This window comes from Scyliorhinus canicula, chromosome 9 (genome assembly GCF_902713615.1).
Source record: "Scyliorhinus canicula chromosome 9, sScyCan1.1, whole genome shotgun sequence".
NCBI classification, from domain to species: domain Eukaryota; kingdom Metazoa; phylum Chordata; class Chondrichthyes; order Carcharhiniformes; family Scyliorhinidae; genus Scyliorhinus; species Scyliorhinus canicula.
The window spans coordinates 145,851,557-145,872,880 of NC_052154.1; the positions used below are offsets into that span (position 1 = coordinate 145,851,557).

Genomic DNA, 21,324 nt, shown 5'->3' on the forward strand with positions numbered 1-21,324 from the left:
GACCGACCACACTCTACCCCTTCGCCAGGAAGTCGAGAAAGGGCTGCTACCGCCAAAAGAACCCCTGTACCAACCCCCTCAGGGCAAACTTCATCCTCTCCAACTTAATGAACCCAGCCATGTCGTTGATCCAGGCCTCCGGATTTGGGGGCCGCGTATCCCTCCACTGCAACAGAATCCTGCGCCAGGCTACTAGAGACACAAAGGCCAGAATGCCGGCCTCTCTCTCCTCCTGCACTCCCGGCTCTGAAGCTACCCCAAAGATCGCGAGCCCCCAGCCCGGCTTGACCCTAGACCTGACCACTTACGACAAAGTCCCCGCCACCCCCTTCCAAAACCTCTCCAAGGCCGGACAAGCCCAGAACATGTGGGTGTGGTTCGCCGGGCCTCCCGAACACCTCCCGCACCTGTCTTCCCCTCCGAAGAACCGGCTCATCCTTGCCCCTGTCATGTGAGCCCTATGCAGCACCTTCAGCTGAATTAGGCTGAGCCGTGCGCAGGAGGAGGAGGAATTAACCCTCTCCAGGGCGTTCGACCACGTTCCATCTTCAATCGCTTCCCCTAGCTCTTCCTCCCACTTCGCTTTGAGCTCTTCAACTGAGGCCTCCTCCTCCTCCTGCATCAGCTGGTAAATAGCCGAGATCTTTCCTTCACCGACCCACGTCCCCGAAAGCACCCTATCTTGCACCTCCCTTGGCGGCAGCCGCGGAAACTCCACCACCTGCCTCTTAACAAATGCCCTGACCTGCATATACCTAAAAGCGTTCCCGGGGGGAAGTTCCACTTCCCCACCAGCTCCTCCAGAGTCACGATGTTGTTACTTCTTTAACAAACCTTTTGGCCTCTTGCCTTATTGTTGCCATAACAGGAGGCCATTTGGCCCGTCAAGTCTGCACCAACCCTCTGAAAGAGCATTCCACCCAAAAGCCTCAGCACTGCTTTATCCCAATAACCCCTTAACCTATCTTACACATCTTTGGACACTTAAAGGCAAATTAGCATGGCTGATCCACCTAACTTGCACATCTTTGGGCTGTGGGAGGAAACAGGAGCACAGAGGAAACCCATGCAGACACTGGGAGAATGTACAAACTCCACACAGACACCCAAGGCCGGAATTGAACCCGTTCCTCTGGCACTGTGATGCAGCAGTGCTAACCACTGTGCCACCGTGCGGCTTGGTGTCAAGTTTTGCTTTATAATATACTTGTCGGATTTGTTTATTGTCATGTGTACCAAGGTAGGGTGGAGATGGAGTCAATGGATGGGAGGCAAGTGCCTTGGAATGTTTTGATATGTTAAATAATCTACATAAATGCAACTTGTTATATAGATTGGAAGTGCATTTAAGTATGATTGAAATTAGAACATAAAATACTGAAACACACTGCAGGCCAGCCAGCACCTGTCCAGAGAAAAATAGAATGAATGCTTCTGTTAGGAAAACAAAGGTAGTTTTAAGAGATTTGTATTAGTTGCTGAAAGAGTAAAACCTACAGTTAAATTCATGCTGGACAAAGGTGTTTGTATGTGTGGGAGTTTGTTAAGTTCCAAATGTGTTTCAATCATGCTCAAAGGGGGGCTATGGTGTAAAGAATAAATAGGCTAGCAGAGAGGTCTGTGGTGTTGCTTAGCAACTGGGACCTTTTAAGGTGGAGAAGCACTTCGGTTTTAGTTTCACTAATTTGATTGCTGTTCGACATGGGTAGAGAGTGAGAAAGTCGCTTTCACAGCTCTGCGAGAAGCAGTTAGTTGAGAAGGCTTGAGAGGGAACACCTCTCGGGTTTGTTGGAAGAAAAGCCGTACCATGGAGTAATGATTGAAAAAACACTGCAGAGCAGCTTGTTAAGGAAATTAGGCAAAGAGAAGTTTCCAAGAAGTCTGAGGTTAAAAGTACTAAGACAGAAACTCTTTAATAAAGACAGACCTGGCTAAGATGCCAGAAAGATATGTGAAGTGACTTTCAGGTTTGTGAAATTTTAATATAATCTGTGGAATACGAATTAAAATAACTATGGATGTTGGTGGCTGGATCTTTTGAGTTTATATAAAAGCAGTTAAGACAATAGATATCTACAAGGGGGTGGTGCAAATTCCTGGATTGAATTTGCTGTTAAAACTGGAGCGGAAGCCTGGGTTCAAAGAGTTATTTGTAAATTCTGGACCATATTTCGGAATGCAAACCGCTAAGGGGAAGCATAATCCTGAGAAACGATTTTAGATTTTTTTTTAAATTCCAAATCAGGGGCAATTTAGCGTGGCCAATCCACCTACCCTGCACATCTTTGGTTGTGGGGGTGAGACCCATGCAGACACTGGGAGAATGTGCAAACGCCTCACGGCCAGTGACCCGGGGCCGGAATCGAACCCCAGGTCCTCGGCGACGTGAGGCAGCAGGGCTAACCACTGCACCACCGTACCCTTGAAAGAAGATTTTAAGGCGTGTTTTGAAAGTCTGGTTTCGAAGCTCTTGCGTGACCATCATTTGGCGGGATTCTGAAGAGACATGTACAAACATTCACTTGGGGTTCAGAGTGGAAGTGTATTTTGCGCAACCATCTTGTGTGCTTAAAAAGGCCTTTGTGTTACTAAAACCATTGTAGAGTAAAATGTACTTTGTAATCCATGTTAATCCTAAAATGGGGTGGGCATGTTGGCACAGTGGTTAGCACTGTCTCCTCACAGTACCAGGGACCCGGGTTCAATTCCAGTGGTTGTCTGTGTGGAGATTGCATGTTCTCCCTGTGTCTGTGTGGGTGTCCTCCAGGTGCTCCGGTTTCCTCCAACAGTCCAAAGATGTACAGGTTAGGTGGATTGCCATGCTAAATTGCCCCTTCGTATCCAAAGATGTGCAGGTTAGATGGGATTATGGGGGTAGGACAGGGGAGTGGGCCTAGAGGGGTGCTCTTTTGGAGGGTCGGTGCAGACTTGATGGACCGAATGGCCTCCTGTACAATAGGGATTCTATGTAATCTTAAGGTAAAGGGGGAGTAAATATATATTGTGTATGTAATCCAAATTTTTCATGTTTAAAGGATTCATAGAAATGTGGAATCATTTATTTATGTTTAGATTCAAAAGAAATGTTTTTTTTCTTTTCAAAAATCAAGCAAAAAGGGGACTTTGTCAATGTGCTGTTAATCACGTGCAAGGCAACAATCTTGTTCAGCGAATTGCTAGTTAAACATGTGACATTGGTTATCCTATAAATATAGCATCAAAATTGTTGGAACACTTCAGGGTGACAGATTCTTGTGGGTTAGTTGTTATGACGAAGTGTATTATATTAAACCTACTTGAACCTTAATTCTTCCACCGTAGCCCCTGATTGTGAGGAACATGATAAATCTTCCCTGTACTCTCTCAAAAGACCTGGCCATCCTTTCTAAAGTCTGTTATTCAGAATTGTACACAATATTCCAGCTGGGGCCTAACCATTCATTAGTATAGATTTAGCATGACTAACTTGTTTTTGTATTCAATGCCAGTTATCTCATGCATTTTCTTAACTGTTCTTATGGTCTTTCTCTGCAGTCCTTTAAGGATGTCTAAATGTACTTTCCACATCTCTTTGGTCTTGGAACTCCCATAAAGTAGTACCATTTGGAATATGCCGCCTTACTGTATGTTTAACCCAAAGTGTGTCACTTCATATTTATCTGTTGCATCTGCCCATTTCACCAACGTCCTGTGACCTGTAACCTGAAATCTGCTATGATCCTGCACATTATTTATTATGTTGCCAGGTTTTACAAGCGTCAATATTGTACTCCCTTTTGGCCGGGCCAATTAACTAACAAGAGAAGCAACGGTATGAACACTGACCCCTCAGGGAGCTCACTGCATGCTTTGCTCCAGGCAGAAAAATTCCTCAGTCAATTACTTACCTGTTTGGATTTAGAAATGTCACCAGCCTAAACACCTCTTGCTTTCCATAGTCATGTGACTAAGCCATTTGGTTGCCTCTGGAGGCAGACATCTTGGGACCCGTTCAGTAAAAACCTCTCACAGAAACACAGTGAAGATGTACAGTGGTCTTTAATGTTACATATTAATGTTATGTAATAAACACCAGATTTCAGAGTGAAAACAAGACCATTGAACAGTACGTCACAGTAGTAATGCAGTTAACACAGGGGTGGGCAAACTTTTCCGTGCAAGGGCCACATTCAGAAATTCACAATTTTAAAGGGCCGCATAGTATATTAAGTAAAATAATTACTTCACCCGGTTATGATTCTGGGCGCCTCATATAGAACATAGAACAGTACAGCACAGAACAGGCCCTTCGGCCCTCGACGTTGTGCCGAGCAATGATCACCCTACTCAAGTCAACGTATCCACCCTATAACCAGTAAGTAACCCAACAGCCCCCCTGCCCCCCCATTAAACTTAAAAAAATAATTAAAAATTTAAAAAAAAAAAAAAATTTTAATTTTAAAAATTTTTTTTTTTAATAACTTGGTGGGCCGCATAAAAACCTTTGGCGGGCCGCATACGGCCCGTGGGCCGTAGTTTGCCCACCCCTGGGTTAGCAGAATCAGGTGAATTTGCACAACTATAAAACAACCTGATTAAAGATTTGCCTTGAGCATGAGAGACCCCCTTTGGTGAGAAAATGTCTACTGTAAGATGAGGAACTGACACTAAAGAAAGTGATAAATTTGTGTCGAAATGCAGAAGCTGTGAAACAACAGCTAGAACACCTGTATGGCAGAGCAGACCGCGGCATACATTATGCTGACAGGCAGTCCAAGCCAAAAGAGCTGAGCAATCACAGACAAAATGCAGGATACAAAAGGCACAGAGGTTAGCATGCACAAGAAAATAAGGACTGCCCAGCATGGTGTTTTGACTGCAAGAAGTGACATAATGTTGCACACACGTGCTTGGCTAGAAAAAAGCAAAACATGTGACAGATGACGACTGGAGAGATTTCATCAGATGAGTCACATGATACAGCAGGTTGATACAGTCCAGTCTATTGATGGCAAATGGTTTGTGACTGTTACCATAATGACCGCAGAGGATGTGTCAGATAGACACGGGAGTGTCATGCAACATAGTGACCTTCATAGATCTTTGTGAAGCAGCTTAACATGGCGATCTGAAAATGAAGCCATCGAAAATAAGATTGAGGCTATTTGATGGCACAGGTCTCCTACCAAGAGGACAAATTAGTCTAACAGGCCAATAAAATGGCGGGAAGAAAGATTTCAGTTCCAGATCATAGATGGGATGCAACGGCCACTTACCTCAGCTGGAGCAAGTCTTAAGCTTGGGCTGTAACTCTGAACATGCCAATAGAGAAAGGGCAACAGAAGACTGTAGAAGGAGACAATATTCAAGTGAACCACAATATGGTTGCGGACCACATCCGTGCATATGGCCTCTTTATTAAAAGCTTCCGAAATATTGATATTTCCATTTTATGCTTAATGTCATGCATTAGGATATTTACAATAACCAGCACCTCTTTACAACATTCAAAATGTAAAGTTTAAACTTTTTTATCGTGGAGTTTACTTTGAAATATACAATCTTTTTATACCTCATAAGAATAATAATATAATAATCGCTTATTGTCACAAGTAAGCTTCAATGAAGTTACTGTGAAAAGCCCCTGGTTGCCACATTCCGGCGCCTGTTCGGGGAGGCCGGTACAACTGATCTGCTTTGGGACAATAATGTAATCTAAGTATGCTGTCATGAGAGAATAAATCCCATTCGATTTCCTCAATGTTTAGTCTCTCTTTATGCTTGCCAAAAAGTGGAAATAAACCACATGTCACAAAGGAAGGGTTAAATACTTTTCAAAGTAACCGGCGTTATAATATGTTTTTGGAGTAGAGTGGGTGCTTAGTACCAGAATCATTTTTTTGTTTAAAAGCTTGAGCTTTTGGCTGTCTTTTAAACCTATAAAATACCCACCACTTGCCTGGAGTGGTGTGGCTGGAACAACACCCAAAGCAGCTGAACACTAACCAGGGCAAAGTAGTCCACATGATCAGCAGCCCAACTGCCGCCTTAAAAAAACCACACCCTCCACTACCCGTGCACTGTGACTGCCGTGTGTACCATTTACAGGATGCAATGCAACAGCTTGCCAGTGCTTCTTTAACAGCTCTTCCAAGGTCCATGACCTCCACTATCTCAAAGGGCAAGGGCACCAGGCACTTGGAAACATCACTTTCAAGCCATATATCATCCTTCAAAGGTCATATATCTTCCTTATTTCATCGTCGCTGGGTCAAAATCCTGAAATTTCTCTCCGTCTCCCAACATAACCGCATTGCTGGAGCACCTTCACTACATGGACTGCAGCTGTTCAAATAAAAGGTCCATCACAAGCTCTAGCAAAAAAATCCACCTTGCCAGTTACATCCACACCCTGAGAATTATTTTATAAGTACCCACATTCCATCTCCGTTATGGCACCTTTTGAGAGGTAACTGCATTAAGGGTGTACCTAGGGAGATTTTATTGTATCAAAACAAAATAAAAGTTGTTGTAGCTGGTGCAAACAGTTTATGTTCAGATAATTGTTACTAGTGAAAGCTGTATTATTATTTGTTCCTTTGAATTTTTGTTGTGCTTGTTTTGGAAATAGTTTTGTGCCCACAATGGTGTATTTGCAACAGAGACCTCAAATATGTGATCACCTCAGAAGGTGTTGTGGCACAATGACACAGTGTTTAGCATTGCTGCCTCAGCTCCATAGAGCCGGGTTTGATTCCGACCATGGGGTACTGCCTGTGTGGAATTTGCAATTCTCCTCATGTCTGTGTCGGTTTCCTCCGGGTGCTCTGGTTTCCTTCCACAGTCCAAACCTGTGCAGATTGGCCATGCTAACTTGCCCCTTGGTGTCCAAAGATTAGGTGGGGTTATGGGGATTGGGCAGGGAGTGGCCCTGGGGTAAAATGCTCTTTCAGAGGGTGGGTGCCGACTCGATGAGCCGAATAGTCTCCTGAACTGTAGGCATTCTATGATTTCTATGGAGATTATCTTTTTGAGAATCAAGATGGACTGCATAGCCTTTCCAGTGCTTGGTGTACTGAATTTTTTTTAGTAATGTATTACAAATTGCAATTGAAATATCCGTAGTTTGTTATGAGAATATTCCAGAGGTTTACTTCCTACGAATATAAAATAACATGCATTTATTTTGTTTTAATCTTGTTATTATTAGCCACTGAACCTCTAACTTCAAACAACTGGGAAATACAGAACTGGTAAGTTGAATATGCTCTTATTTAAAATTAACTATTTCTGTTGCCAATTGTTACTGTATACAATTTTGGATTGGAACATGGAAAATGGGAGAATATTGGCAGTTAGCAGTTCTGAAACCAAATATCGCATTTGGATTTTCTCAGACTTCAAATAGTTCAAATTATAACATTAATATCAATATGGGATAGATTTTCATTTAAAAACTATTCCTTGATGTATGTAAGAGTGATAATTTTATTAGTACAGCTAAAGATGGGTTTATCATCACAAATAAGTTATTTTAATAAGTGTCTAGTCCTCTGTGAATAGCTGAATGTTAAATCATTGAAAGTGACTTTAAAGAGAACACAAAACCATTTAATAGTTTCATTTTGGTGCACTATTTTTCATCTCCTTGAACTTGATTGGTGGTTTTCATTCCAGCTCAGCAATTCGTGCCTTTCATTTTGTGATTCACTGCTGATTTTTTTGTTATGAGAAGCTTTTTAAAACTTTCCTGTTGATGCATGTGCCCCTAAGAAAATGAGTGCAATTTGAAGAACCTTCTGAAATCAGTGTAATTTGCCAGAAATTTGAAATTTCAACCAGGATGTGGGGTGGGTGGCACTAATTGAAATTTAAAATCTTAGTATGAGTGTAGTTTTGGGTATAACTCACATTTTGGAAAGTTTGCCTATCGTTTGCACTGGTTTGGATGGGTTTTTCCCAAATTAATCTATTTCCAGTAGTATAAACAAATGGAAACTGTACCCTCTTGTTTATCCTCTTGGGTATATCTATGAATATATTGCGTTGAATCATGTGTAACATGGCTTTCCAGTGTGTCAAATTTCAAGTAGCACATTTTCTCACATATATGCATGCATTCTGTCACTCTTGTATCTGATTGAGCTAAATGTCATATTCATAATCAGCGGTGAATCACAAACGAAAGGTAGGCACCAATTGCTGAGCTGGAATGAAAGCCACCAATCAAGTTCAAGGAGATGGAAACTACTAATACACAATTAGCAATGAGTAGACAGCTATTAATAAAACAGCAAGACACGGAAGAAGAATAAATTAAGTCAGTCAAAATATTTTTGAAATTTCTGTCAAATGTAAGTTACATGAAGATGTACTATTTAAAAAGGCTTGTAACATAATAAACACATTAAAGAGTTCCGAAATAAATTAGTAAACATGTTGTCTATTTTTTATATTTGAAATGCCTGCATAAACATTTTCCTTCAGTTTCCCCAAGTCCTTGAATAAAAGGACTCAATCAAATAGCAGTCTCCGAATGCATTAGTGTCACTCTCTGCCTATCACTGGGGACTGCAATGCCCAAAATATATCTGTGTCGACGTATGTCACCTTGATGGACTAGAATACACAACGCAATTAAAGCTGCCACTTTCTCCTCCATCTAATACAGTACTGGAAGGGTGCATATAAACTAGTGCTTGAAAGGTGGATATAAACTGCAAATCTCTCCGAAAGCTCAGTCATGGGACTGTATTATTCAAGGTGCCAGATTCCCACCCCTTCCAGTTAAAAAAATCACTGGGCAGCCTATTGAGGGGAACATTGGCTTCCATTCAGCTATTTAACGATCAATTGAACTTTAATAGACTTTGGGATGGTTTCTGCTTTTCTGGATTAGAGGCTGGCAGCTCTCCAGAGCCTCCGGACAGGTGTGTTGGGTTGGGATTTGGGTATGTGTATGGGAGTCTCGATGGGTGCCATGATAGCAGGTGGGGGGCAGAGAAAGGTGCAGTGGTTTGGGGTTTGTGAGGTACCGTAGGGGTGGCAACCTATTGAGGGGTGGGGCATATAGCCTGTCCCCACTGTCACCAGACTCCTAAATGACCCTCTTATGGACTGACCTCATTAACACTACACCCATGTATGCTTCATCCGATGCCAATGCTTATGTAGTTACATTATATATATTGTGTTGCACTATTATGTATTCTCATGTATTTTCTTGAATTCTGTTTAATTCCCTTTTTTCCCCATGTACTGAATGATCTGTTGAGCTGCTTGCAGAAAAATACTTTTCACTGTACCTCGGTACACGTGACAATAAACAAATCCAATCCAATCCAATCCAATGAAGAAGGGATCCTCCCGTGTCCACCAGCAGTCCATGCGTGGGAACTAATGAGCTGGGCACGATGTGAGCCTCTGCTGCCGCCAGTGGACTAATTCCAGTGGACTAATTGTCCACTTAAGGGCCTTAATTGGCTGGCAGAGGGGCTGATTGCCTCAATACCTGCTACTGGTAGAATTGTGGGGTATAGGTAGATGGCTATGTAGCTGGCAGGCTGAATGATCCATCCACCTTCAACCCTGTCAGCAGGGGAGCATAAAATCCAGCCCATAGTGTCAACAAATCTGGTAATTTCAATACGCATTCCAATTTTTTGGGATAAACGACAAAACCATGGCCAGGAATTTCTATTCCCATTTTTTCAGATAGGTTTATTGATGGCAGTAGAAAATTTCGCAGGAAGCCCAAATGGTGTTTCACATCAGTGGGAAAGCTCACCCTGATCATGTCTTTTTTTTCCCCTTGCCCCCTCCCCCCACCTCAGTGAAGGGCCGCATTTCCCACCAAGCAACATTTCCAACCCCCCCACATCTAAAAATCCACCCACATGACATAATGACGTGACATAATAAACCAAGACTGCTTTCAAAAGATGTGCACCTGGCGAGCTGACCTCCGAGGGGAGTTTGGAGGTGAATGGAGAGCTCGCAAAGTGGCACCAGCTTTCTCAAAATCGAGTGGGCACCGGGGGGGTGGGGGGACTCTTGGCCAGAAGAGGGAAGGCAGCCAAGTGTTAAAATCAGGCTCATTACTGACACGAGCAAGTCTAATAGTGAGATATGACAGTAATGAACATTATGTTGCAGCTGAGATCATTCACTTGCAAATTAATTAATATGGCTGTATTCTGACTGCTCACTCAATTATACCCACCAAAGCATCACTGATGTGTGTGAGTGCCAGTGATGGCCACACAACAGTTAACCCTTGGCATGCTCACCACCAGATTCAGTGAGTATTACAAGATGGAGATATTGGGAAATTGGGTAGCCAATTTCGGGGTGAAACAGAGTGAAGAACAAACCGCTAGTACAGCGTCCGAGAGATACGCCTACACCTGACCCGAATTACATTGTCTCATTCAGACTTCAACTCATGAGTGGAAATACAAAAGATGCCCCTGTTCAGCCAGGGTGATTCACTTGAGATCCACTGTCCTTCAGACTCTTGTCTGACCGGCCATTGGCCCATTGCAGGGTCTGATGGCCCCTTGTCTGTAAATGGGAGGTTAATTGGATATCAAGAGCCTGGCTCTGTTGTTTTGTATGAACAAGAATGGGAAATCAAACAGAGAAGCTAATGATAATGAGTTCAAGTCTGGACACCCCAGGAGAGAACATTTGTTTGAGGGGCTGGGCAGAGCTTAGAGGGAGAGAGAGAATCCTAGGCCTGACCAGGTGAGGAAGAAGGATTTGAAAAGACACCAAAACAGGTCACTCTAGAGAGATAGGCTTTCGAAAAGGGGTCTGACAGAACTTCGCTAACAGCAAAAAATTGCTTCGGAAATGCAAGTGTCACCTTTACCTGAATGTGTAAGTGGAATGAAAGCTGTATGTTCATTTGAAGTGAAGTGATGTGTAATGGGAACTTGTGTGTTAGGGTTAAGAAACTGCATGCATGTAATCTGTTATTGCTAGGGTTAAAGTTTAATTATTGTTTATTTTTTCTTTCTTGGTAAGAAATAGGGCTTGGTTATTTGATAAGCAAATTTTAAGTTATCATTCCTGGAATGAATCGATCTTTCTGCACCAAACATGGTGGCCAGCAAATGGCTGTTGAGACACCGCTCCCGAAGGTGATTGGCCAAACACCGCGCCCTAGGAAACAAATGCTAAGCGTCATCAGGTCCTGCCACCCCTCCTTTTTGCAGTGATTTGAGCTAGGGAGAGATGGTGTCTGTGGAACTGGCAATCATTCCTCTGGGTCAAAGAGAGGAGAGAATACATCAACGATGACACCTGGCTGTCCAGAGGATTGAGCAAAATCCTGAGGAGGGGTGGCAGGACCTGATCCACAGACAGAGGTGGTATCCCAGGGAGTGAACACTTATCGTTTTCCGAGATCCAGGGTGGACAGAGGGCGCCTGACATTTCTGAAAATGAGCATAAACCATATTTCTGAAGCAGGAACTTTTGCACCCTTCTTAAGGATTTGGTGCCATGCAGACCTGGAGGGTATCCACTGCTTGTGGTGTGGAAATCACAGCCGCACTCCACTTTTACGCGACTGGCTCCTCCCAGGTCTCCACAGAGGACCTTTTACGGGTTCTCTCAAGCTCTGCACACAAGTGCATCCAGGAGTGATGGGTGTAGTCCTCGCGAGGGCACACAACTTTGTCCACTTCGATCAGGATGCAACAGCCATGGGTGTTGTGCAAATGTCTAACTTTCCTGGGCTGTGGGCAGAGGCCCTGAGTAGGGTAAATTCGACCGCGACATGTGCTAGGCTCGGGCTAATCCAATTTAAGGTCGTTCACCGGGCCCATATGACGGTGGCTCGGATGAGCATATTTTTCGGGATAGAGGACAAATGCGCTAGGTGCGCGGGAGGACCAGCGAGCCATGTTCACATGTTTTGGGCATGCCCTAAGCTGAGGGGGTACTGGGAGGGATTTGCGGGGGTCATGTCCCAGGTGCTAAAAACAAGGGTGGTGATGAGTCCAGGGGTGGCAATTTTTGGGGTTTCGGAAGACCCGGGCGTCCAGGGGGAGAAAGAGGCCGATGTTTTGGCCTTTGCTTCCCTGATAGCCCGGCGACGAATATTGTTGGCGTGGAGGGACTCAAAGCCCCCGAAGACTGAGTGGTGGCTTGCGGACATGTCGAGTTTCCTGGGGATGGAAAAAATTAAGTTCGCCTTGAGGGGATCTGTGCATCTGTGCAGGGGTTCACCCGGAGGTGGCAACCATTTATTGACTTCTTTGCGGGAGAGTGAGCGTCAGCAGGGGGGAGGGGGGGGGGGGTAGAGTAGAGGCGGGTAGTACCGGTGGAAGAGGAGCGGGCTTGTGCAATATGTTACGATGGAAGTATTGAAAGTACGTGGATGCTTGCACATTTTTGCCTTTTTTGCTTTCTTTCTGATGATGTCTGTAACTGTTTATAATGCCAAAAACTACCTCAATAAAATTGTTTATTTAAAAAAAAAGTCTAACTTTCCACAGATGTAGGGTGCCTTCCACTGTGCTATAAGGATCCTCCTGTTAATCCCAGTCTGTCCCTTGTGTTTTCCCTTTTTAAGTCTGTCATTTTGCCATTTCCATTTTTTAAACATGGACAATTAATGGGACCTATGCCTTTAAGATGAACTTCATCTTTAATTTCAAAATGGGAAACTCCAGCAGGATGAGCTGTTTGACACCTCTTGATGGACTTGGCTGGCGAGAAATGAGCTTTTTTAAAATTGCTGGGCCTTCACTGATTGGTGCAGATCGGTCTGGAATGCTCTGCAGGGCAGGGAAGGTTTCATCTGGTTTTCTGTTTTGTTTGGATCAGAAGCTGGATCGAATGGTTCTCTCTCATCTCATGGATTCTTGCCTGCCTGCCTGCTAGCAGTGCCACACTTAGTGATGAGGCTTGTGTCATGGGGAGAGTGTAGTTACCCATAGTTCCAACATTGTAGGAGGATAATGACTACTTGCAGTGGGGACAGTGCAAAGATCCTCGAAGATCTAATGTGAATGTCTACTATTGGCAGCTCACTTACTTACTCCATGACTAGGATCATATCTGGTGGTGTCGTACATAAGAGTTCCACGTCTCCTCATCTGAGATAATCCTTGGTGATTTAAACCCTTCAGGTTCAGTGTCGCAGGGGGCTGAGGCTAATAGAATATAGGGACAAGCTGCAGTGCAAAATGGGCAGAGAGAACATTTGACTGGGATGAACGATGGTGGCCTTGTACATTTGTGGGAGACATTCTCATTCCCTACGTGAAACAGGCATGACATGTGTTCAGTCTCTGAGGGGATATGCTAGCAACCTTGCACAAAGTACATCGAGGAAGCTCTGGGCTGAGCACCCAGCCTTCCTCTAGTACAGGAATCAAGTCTTTTGGTCAGCACTACAGGAAGACATCTCTTGAGGACATGGAGCCAGATGAAGAGGTGCAATAAGTATGTTTCTCTACAGAGGTGCAAGCTATCTACAAGTGCTTAACCCTTGTGCCCACGCTACACAACTGGATGATCTTAACCTTTCTAATCCTGCTACTATGTCTTGATGAATCCACAGCAGAGGTGGAGGCAGCCTGCTGTTGTCTGTGATAACCTTGGTGGGTGGCCTCTGGAGGGCCCGGCCTGCTTTTGAGGTACTGCTGTGGGGTAGTGCCACCCTCCTTAGTCTGTGTAGCTGGAGCTGAAGCTGTCAAAGAAAGAGGAGGTTGGGGCAGCACGATGGCCTAGTGGTTAGCACAGCTGCCTCACGGCGCTGAGGTCCCAGGTTCGATCCAGACTCTGGGTCACTGTCCGTGTGGAGTTTGCACATTCTCCCTGTGTCTGCGTGGGTTTCGCCCCCACAACCCAAAAATGTGCAGAGTAGGTGGATTGGCCACACTAAATTGCCCCCTTAATTGGAAAAAATAATTGGATAATCTAAATTTATAAAAAAAAAAGAAAGAGGAGGTTTAGCTGGGCGGCATACTTCTGGAGTCACCTAGGTGGATGATCCTGGGCGACACACCAGCTGCTTCTCTTCCCTAAGGGTGTCCGAGGGCCCCTAGTTTCCTACTTGAGATATGAAGGCAGCTGGGGTGAGCTCAAAGCCCTGCTGTCCTCTGGCATTGGCACTTGTGAATCCCCACAATTTCCTGCATCACAGTGCATGTTCTGCAATCGTGCTGGACGGATATTTTTCACCAAGGTTTCTGCAGCAGCCGCCAACCTCGCTGTGTTGACCTCGTGTTGGAGTGTCGGCACTATCCCCTTGGACAGAAGGAGTGTCGCAGACATCCCTTCCTGAGGTTCCTGACTTTACCTTTGGAGCTCTAGCAATTGAGGCATGATTGAGTCCAGAGGCACATTATCTGACTGGGCCTCCAACGGTTCTCCCGAGTGCTGGCATCCTGGGGTGTCACTGCCTCTGACTGCTGTGAATCAGAACGAGCGCTTACCAGTTTGTGACCCTGGAAACTTCTGTAAAAGTAGGTCCCTACGAGGCTGGTGGCTGTGCACTGGTGGAGGGTGTGGTGGCAGCTGTGACAGTTCTTCAATCTCTACATTAGATAAATCATCTATGCTGGTCTTGGAGCTGGCTGGTGGATTCCGTGGGCTGTTCCCCTGATGTGCCCGCAAGATTAAAAGAAATTTCATTAGTGCATGGTGGGAGCTTTCAGATGCAGAAGACATGACTTGCATCATTGTTGTGTGGTGGATGATGCTGTGTTGGACTCTCACTTGGTTTGCTGTCCACCTCACCTTTTGCACAGGTGCAGCCGACTTCCTCTCTGGCCAGCTGGAGGGCTGTTTCCTTGAAGTCTGATGATTTAGATTGCTGGCATCTGTTCATCTGAGATCTCTCCCTTTTTAGTATGTGCAAGCTTGTCTTGCATGATAACAGATGGTGAGAGTGTAAACAGGACACATGCCAGGGCGGATGATCACTTGTGGAATTTAAGCAGATGACATCACCACCTCCACTCTCAGAACAGAATCTCCAAGCAATGCTTAACACCTTTGCGGAAGCACGGCAAAAAATCGGTCTCTGCCTCCTTTTCCAGCGTGCCCCAGGGCAAGATCAGGCCTCTCCCTCCATCAAGATCAACGGAGAAACCCTTTTTATCTGGGGAGCCTCCTCTCCTCGAAGGTTGACATAGATGCGAGATCTAACATTACATCCAATCTGCAAGCACCTCCTTCAGTTGTTGAAGGACAAGAGCTTTTGGCGACGGTGGCATCCGCGCTGACACCAAAATCCTCCATACAGGCGGTCATTCTCCCAACTTTTTTCTATACGGCTCAGAAACTTGGGACTATGCCCAGATGCCACAGCAAGGTCTGGAGAGGTACCATCACTGTTGTCTGAGATGGATTCTCTGCGTCAGCTGGGAGGACAGGCATACTCACATCAGTATCCTTGAAGGAGTTAAGAGCACCAGCGCGTGTGTGTGTGCGTGCGTGTGTGCGTGCGTGTGTGCGTGCGTGTGTGCGTGCGTGTGTGTGCGCGCGTGTGCATGCGTGTGATTAGGTGACTAGGAGCCTTATGTACCCTTCTGGGCCGGACACCAAGGCGTTTGATGAACTTGTGAACTTCGTGGGGCACCATTTTACTCCAACCCCATCCATGATAGTCCAGCGTTACCGGTTTAATACCACTGAGAGGACCTCGGGAGAATCCCTTGCAGAGTGTCTATCCAGGCTACGCAGGATTGCGCAGTGCTGTGACTATTGTGAGACCTTGTCAGAGATGTTATGTGACTGTTTGGTTTGCGGTATTAACAATAGTCCCGATAGAGCGCAGAACGGGGAGTGCAGGAGCTACAGGGAATGGAGGTGCACGCTTTGGGGCACAACCCCTTCCGTCCAAAGATGTCTCCCCGCACCCCTGCGGTACCTTGGGTGAGGCGACGTCCGGATCGACGCCAGTGGCCGTCGGACTTTCCTCTCCGAAGGGAGCCTACTCCGGGAGCCTACTCCAGAACCAATGGATGAGGAGTCATGTCCATGTTGGACCTGTGGGTGCCGACCGCGTCAGGGATGACGGTCCTAGAGGCGCCGTCGTTCTGACAGAAGCTGGGGCTAGCCCAGGGGCTGTTCCTTCCATGTGGATGAACGTGCGGCGACTACTCCCGAGGACGTGGAGATGGAGGACAACTGCCTGCAGCTGCATTGTGTGGCAGCTCCCTGTGTGGACCCCATTAAGGTGACAGTACAGGTCAATGGTCACCCGCTTGAGATGGAATTGGACACTGGCGCAGCGGTCTCCGTGATTGCCTAGAGGACATGCGACCGCATCAAGCAGGGTATACAGACCTTTACATTAACCGAGACACAGGCCAGGTTGGCCACCTAAACGGGGGAACCATTGGACATTGCAGGAACTATGATGGCCCCTGTTGTTTATGGACGCCAGGAGGAGCGTTTCCCACTTATCGTGGTGCGCGGCTATGGGCCCAGCCTGTTGGGTCGGGACTGGTTGCGCCATTTGCGGCTGCAGTGGCAGCACATCCTCCAAACAGGTACTGGAGGGTTGACTGAGGTGCTGGTCACGGACAACGGCACTCCGTTCACAAGTGAGGAGTTTGTGAGGTTTATGAAGATGAACGGCATACGCCATATCCGCACCGCTCCATACCACCCGGCTTCCAATGGGTTGGCGGAGCGCGCAGTGCAGACATTCAAACTAGGCCTAAAGAAGCAGTCTTCCAGGTCTATGGACACGAGACTGGCTCATTTTTTTGTTTTCATAGAGGACCACTTCACATGCGCTGACTGGGGTAGCTCCCATGGAACTCCTAATGGGCTGGAGACTTTGCACCCCCCTTGGCGCAAAAGTACGCCGCACTCGAGAACTACAGGGACATGGTTTTTCTCGGCATCAGCTGATTCGGCAGTTTGCGCCTGGTGACCCAGTGTTCGTTCAAAGTTTTGCTGGTGGTGCCCAGTGGGTCCCTGCCGTTATCTTTCGCCGAATGGGCCTTATCTCTTACCAGGTGCAAGCCCAGGGTCGTCTCCAGCGCAAGCACGTAGACCACGTTCGGTCCAGAAGACCATCTCTTTCAAAGGTTCCCCGCCCTCTGAGCTCATTTCTACAACCACAGAGACCAGACACAGTGGAGAGTATTCCTCACAATCTTCCTCTGGTGCCGCACTCAAAGCCTGCGCAGGTCGTTGCAGAACCACGTGGAGATAAAGACCCCAAGATGACGGAGGCAGCGGACTCCAACTCCGAGATGGAGACACCGGACGCCTCAGAGGGGGAGTCCTCAGGCCCACAACCGTTACGCCACTGATCACGGAAGCGCCGTTCTCCGTCTCATTACACGCCGCCCCATCCAGCGCCTCGTGCAAATGGTGTCCAGCCTTCAGCAAAACTAGTCCGACGCCCTCCTTCGCCACGGTCTTCAGTGGATTCCTTGGACTTTGGGTTGAGGGATGTTATAACCTGCCTGCTTACCACTGGTTGCAGACTAATGACAATCCCACAATCCTATGGGGGTGGGGGGGAATCATTAGCAGATTCCCTGCATAAATAAAGCTGGCCGTGTGTGTGTGTGTACAGTAAAAAGTGTTTTTCTGCGAGCAGCTCAACAGATCATTAGGTATATGAAAAGGAAATAAAAGAAAATACATAATAGGGCAACATAAGGTACACAATGTAACTAGATAACACCAGCACCGGGTGAAGCATACAGGGGTGTAGTGTTAATGAGGTCAGTCCATAAGAGGATTGTTTAGGAGTCTGATAACAGCGGGGAAGAAGCTTGTTTTTGAGTCTGTTTGTGCGTGTTCTCAGACTTTTGTATCTCCTACCCAACCAGAGAAGTTGGAAGAATGAGTAAGCCAGTGGGAGGAGTCTTTGATTATGCTGCCCGCTTTCCCCAGGGAAATGTAGATGGAGTCAATGGATGGGAGGCAGGTTTGTGTGATGGACTGGGCTGTGTTCACGACTCTGAAGTTTCTTGCGGTCTTTGGCCGAGCAGTTGCCATACCAACTGTCTGCTCATCCTTAACTGAATGTTGGATAAGTAGTCCTAGGTACCAAACATAACAACGACATACCCAACCCAGTCAGCCCTGCAAAGTCATCCTCACTAGCACCTAGGCAAATTTGAGAATTGTCTCACAAACTAATCAACCTTGTTTCCTACATTACAACAGTCGCTACACCTCAAAAAGTACTTAATCTGCTGTAAAGTACTTTGGGACATCCAGTGGTCATGAGAGACGCTACAGAATACAAGTCTCCTGTCACACTCACCAAATCAGATCTTTGAGCCAGTGTCTCGAGAGTCCTCCATCACCATCCCTGGGTATGTAATTTATGCTAGGGTGGCCTTTAAAAATGGTGCAGTTCAAGAAAGTGACTCACCAGTGCCTTCTGCAGGAATTGGCCAGCAATGTATACATCCCAGGAGCAAACTAAAAAAATCTCATGATACTATTCAAAGAAGATGAGTTCTCCCAGCATTTATGCAACAGTTCTCCCTCATTCAAAACTTTATTGATCAGGTGGCTCTTTTTGTAGAATTTTGCTGTGGGCAAAATGGATGCTAAATTTATTAACTTTAAAACAGGCCGGGTGGCAAGGTGGCGCAGTGGTTAGCACTACTGTCTGACTGTGGCGAGAACCCGGGTTTGATGACAGCCCAGGTCACTATCTGTGTGGAGTTTTCACATTCTCCCAGTGTCTGCGTGGGTCTCGCCCCCACAACCCAAAGATTGCAGAGTAGGTGCATTGGCCATGCTAAATTAGCACAGGGCTAAATCGCTGGCTTTGAAAGCAGACCAAGGCAGGCCAGCAGCACGGTTCGATTCCCGTATCAGCTTCCCCGAACAGGTGCCGGAATGTGGCGACTAGGGGCTTTTCACAGTAACTTCATTTGAAGCCTACTTGTGACAATAACCAATTTTCATTTCATTTCATTTCATTTTTCAAATTGCTCCTTAATTGGAAATATTCAAAACAAAACGCTAAAACGGGCCATACACATTGATATAATTTATTTTATGAGAAACACTAACGTTGGGATTTCTCGTCCTGTTCCTGTCGGTCGGGTTCAGAAAATATTACCATGTGAAAACATTACTCCATATAGATGGCACGGTAGCGCGGTGGTTAGCACTGTCATTTTACAGCTTCAGGGTCCCAAGTTTGATTTCCGGCTTGGGTCACTGTCTCTGTGGAGTCTCCATGTTCTCCCCGTGTCTGCGTGGGTTTCCTCTGGGTGCTGCGGTTTCCTCCCACAGTCTAAAGATGTGCAGGTTAGATGGATTGGGAATGCTAAATTACCCTTCGCGTCCAGAAAAGGTTCGGTGGGGTTACTGGGTTATGGGCATTGGGTGGAGCTGTGGGCTTAAGTGGGGTTCTCTTTCCAAGGGCTGGTGCAGACTCGATGGGCCATATGGCCTCCATCTGCACTGTAAATTCTATGAATTGTCCCTCCCCCGTTTCTGACATTTGCTCATATGCATGGCATTATCAGGCCTGTGCATCCAAATAATTTCTTTCTCTTCCCTAAAACTGCCCCCAGAAGAAAAAAATCCATCTACGACGGTGTGACGGCAGAACATTGTTAAACATGACATGGCATGCACATGGTGAACAAACTTCCCAGGGGAGCTCTGGTGAGTAGAGCACTCTAGGCGGGAGAGTCATGCCTGGGTAGGGCCTGTGCACTATTCTGGCAAATCGTGGGGGGGAGGGGGGGAGCACCTGGCCGAACTGGTTTGCTAGTTGTGCACAAGGGCATCCTTTAAAAATGGTGCCCTGGGTACTCTAATCCGTAAATTGGTGGCGGGGCGGATGAATCATAGGCTGCCCCTCAAATGATACATTGCGGTACCCGTGACTTGAAGTATTTTTTCAAAGTTCTGCACTATGTGGCAAAGAAACCTGCCATTACCGATAGTGGCTTCAATGCAGCTCTTCCCATCTGACATCGGCCTTTGCCAATATCTGGGAGTTTTTCTTTTAGAGATTTGACATGATTCTCTATGAAAGCAAATATTTTTATTTCTCTTTTGGGCGAGTACAATTTCTCTCTATCTCATTCCTTTGCGTTTAAACATAATTTTCTTTGTTAACGTTGCCTTTATTATTATATTTTTAGCATTCTTTTATTACTGGAATTATTGACAGGACCATACAATTTATATTGTACTGAATACAAAGACTCGCACAGTAGATTCTGTAAGTAAATTTGCTGCTGACAGTTAGTGGCAGGAATTGGAGCAGTAACAATATTTTGTACCAGCTTGTGCCGCAATCAAACATCAGTAAAACTTGCATAGAATGCTGGATACACAGCTAGTGACCGATTTGAAAACAAAGCAACTTGTAAAGCATTTAAGAATTTCTTATTCTTAGGGTGGACAGTGGTTAGCACTGCTAACTCTGGCGCTGCAAAGCAGGGTTCGATCCCGGCCCCGGGTCACTGCCTGTGTGGAGATTGCACATTCTCCCTGTGTCTGTGTGGGTTTCACCCCCCCCACAAACCCAAAGATGTGCAGGGTAGGTGAATTGGCCATACTAAATTGCCCCTTAATTGGCAAAAAGAAAATGATTGGGTGCTCTAAATTTATTTAAAGAAAAATGTTTTTATTCTTAATATCTGGCTACTCATAACAAGAATTCTTTGCAGTTTTAAAAGAGTATATAGCCTAAAGAAATCATAATAAAATATTCCTTTACAGTTCTAGGTTGCAGATCACAATAATGTTGGCAGGTAGGATCAAGGAAAACCCAAAAGCTTTCTATAGGTATGTCAGGAATAAAAGAATGACTAGGGTAAGAGTAGGGCCAGTCAAGGACAGTGGTGGGAAGTTGTGTGTGGAGGCTGAGGAGATAAGCGAGATACTAAATGAATACTTTTCGTCAGTATTCCCTCAGGAAAAAGATAATATTGTGGAGGAGAATGCTGAGACCCAGGCTATTAGAATAGATGGCATTGAGGTGCGTAAGGAAGAAGTGTTGGCAATTCTGGACAAGGTGAAAATAGATAAGTCCCCGGGGCCGGATGGGATTTATCCTAGGATTCTCTGGGAAGCCAGGGAAGAGATTGCTGAGCCTTTGGCTTTGATTTTTAGGTCATCATTGGCTACAGGAATAGTGCCAGAGGACTGGAGGATAGCAAATGTGGTCCCTTTGTTCAAGAAGGGGAGTAGAGATAACCCCGGTAACTATAGGCCGGTGAGCCTAACGTCTGTGGTGGGTAAGGTCTTGGAGAGGATTATAAAAGATACGATTTATAATCATCTAGATAGGAATAATATGATTAGGGATAGTCAGCATGGTTTTGTGAAGGGTAGGTCATGCCTCACAAACCTTATCGAGTTCTTTGAGAA

At 45.8% G+C, this 21,324-nt stretch overlaps 1 protein-coding gene across 2 annotated transcripts in view; it reads left to right on the forward strand.

The window, feature by feature from the left end:
- Positions 1 to 21,324, forward strand: part of immp1l (inner mitochondrial membrane peptidase subunit 1) — a 202,684-nt gene that overhangs the window by 13,412 nt on the left and 167,948 nt on the right. For both annotated transcript variants that reach the window (XM_038807873.1, XM_038807872.1), the window contains exon 2: positions 7,190 to 7,232. The gene's annotated coding sequence lies outside the window, so the exon portion shown is untranslated. The remainder of the gene's footprint in view (positions 1 to 7,189; positions 7,233 to 21,324) is intronic.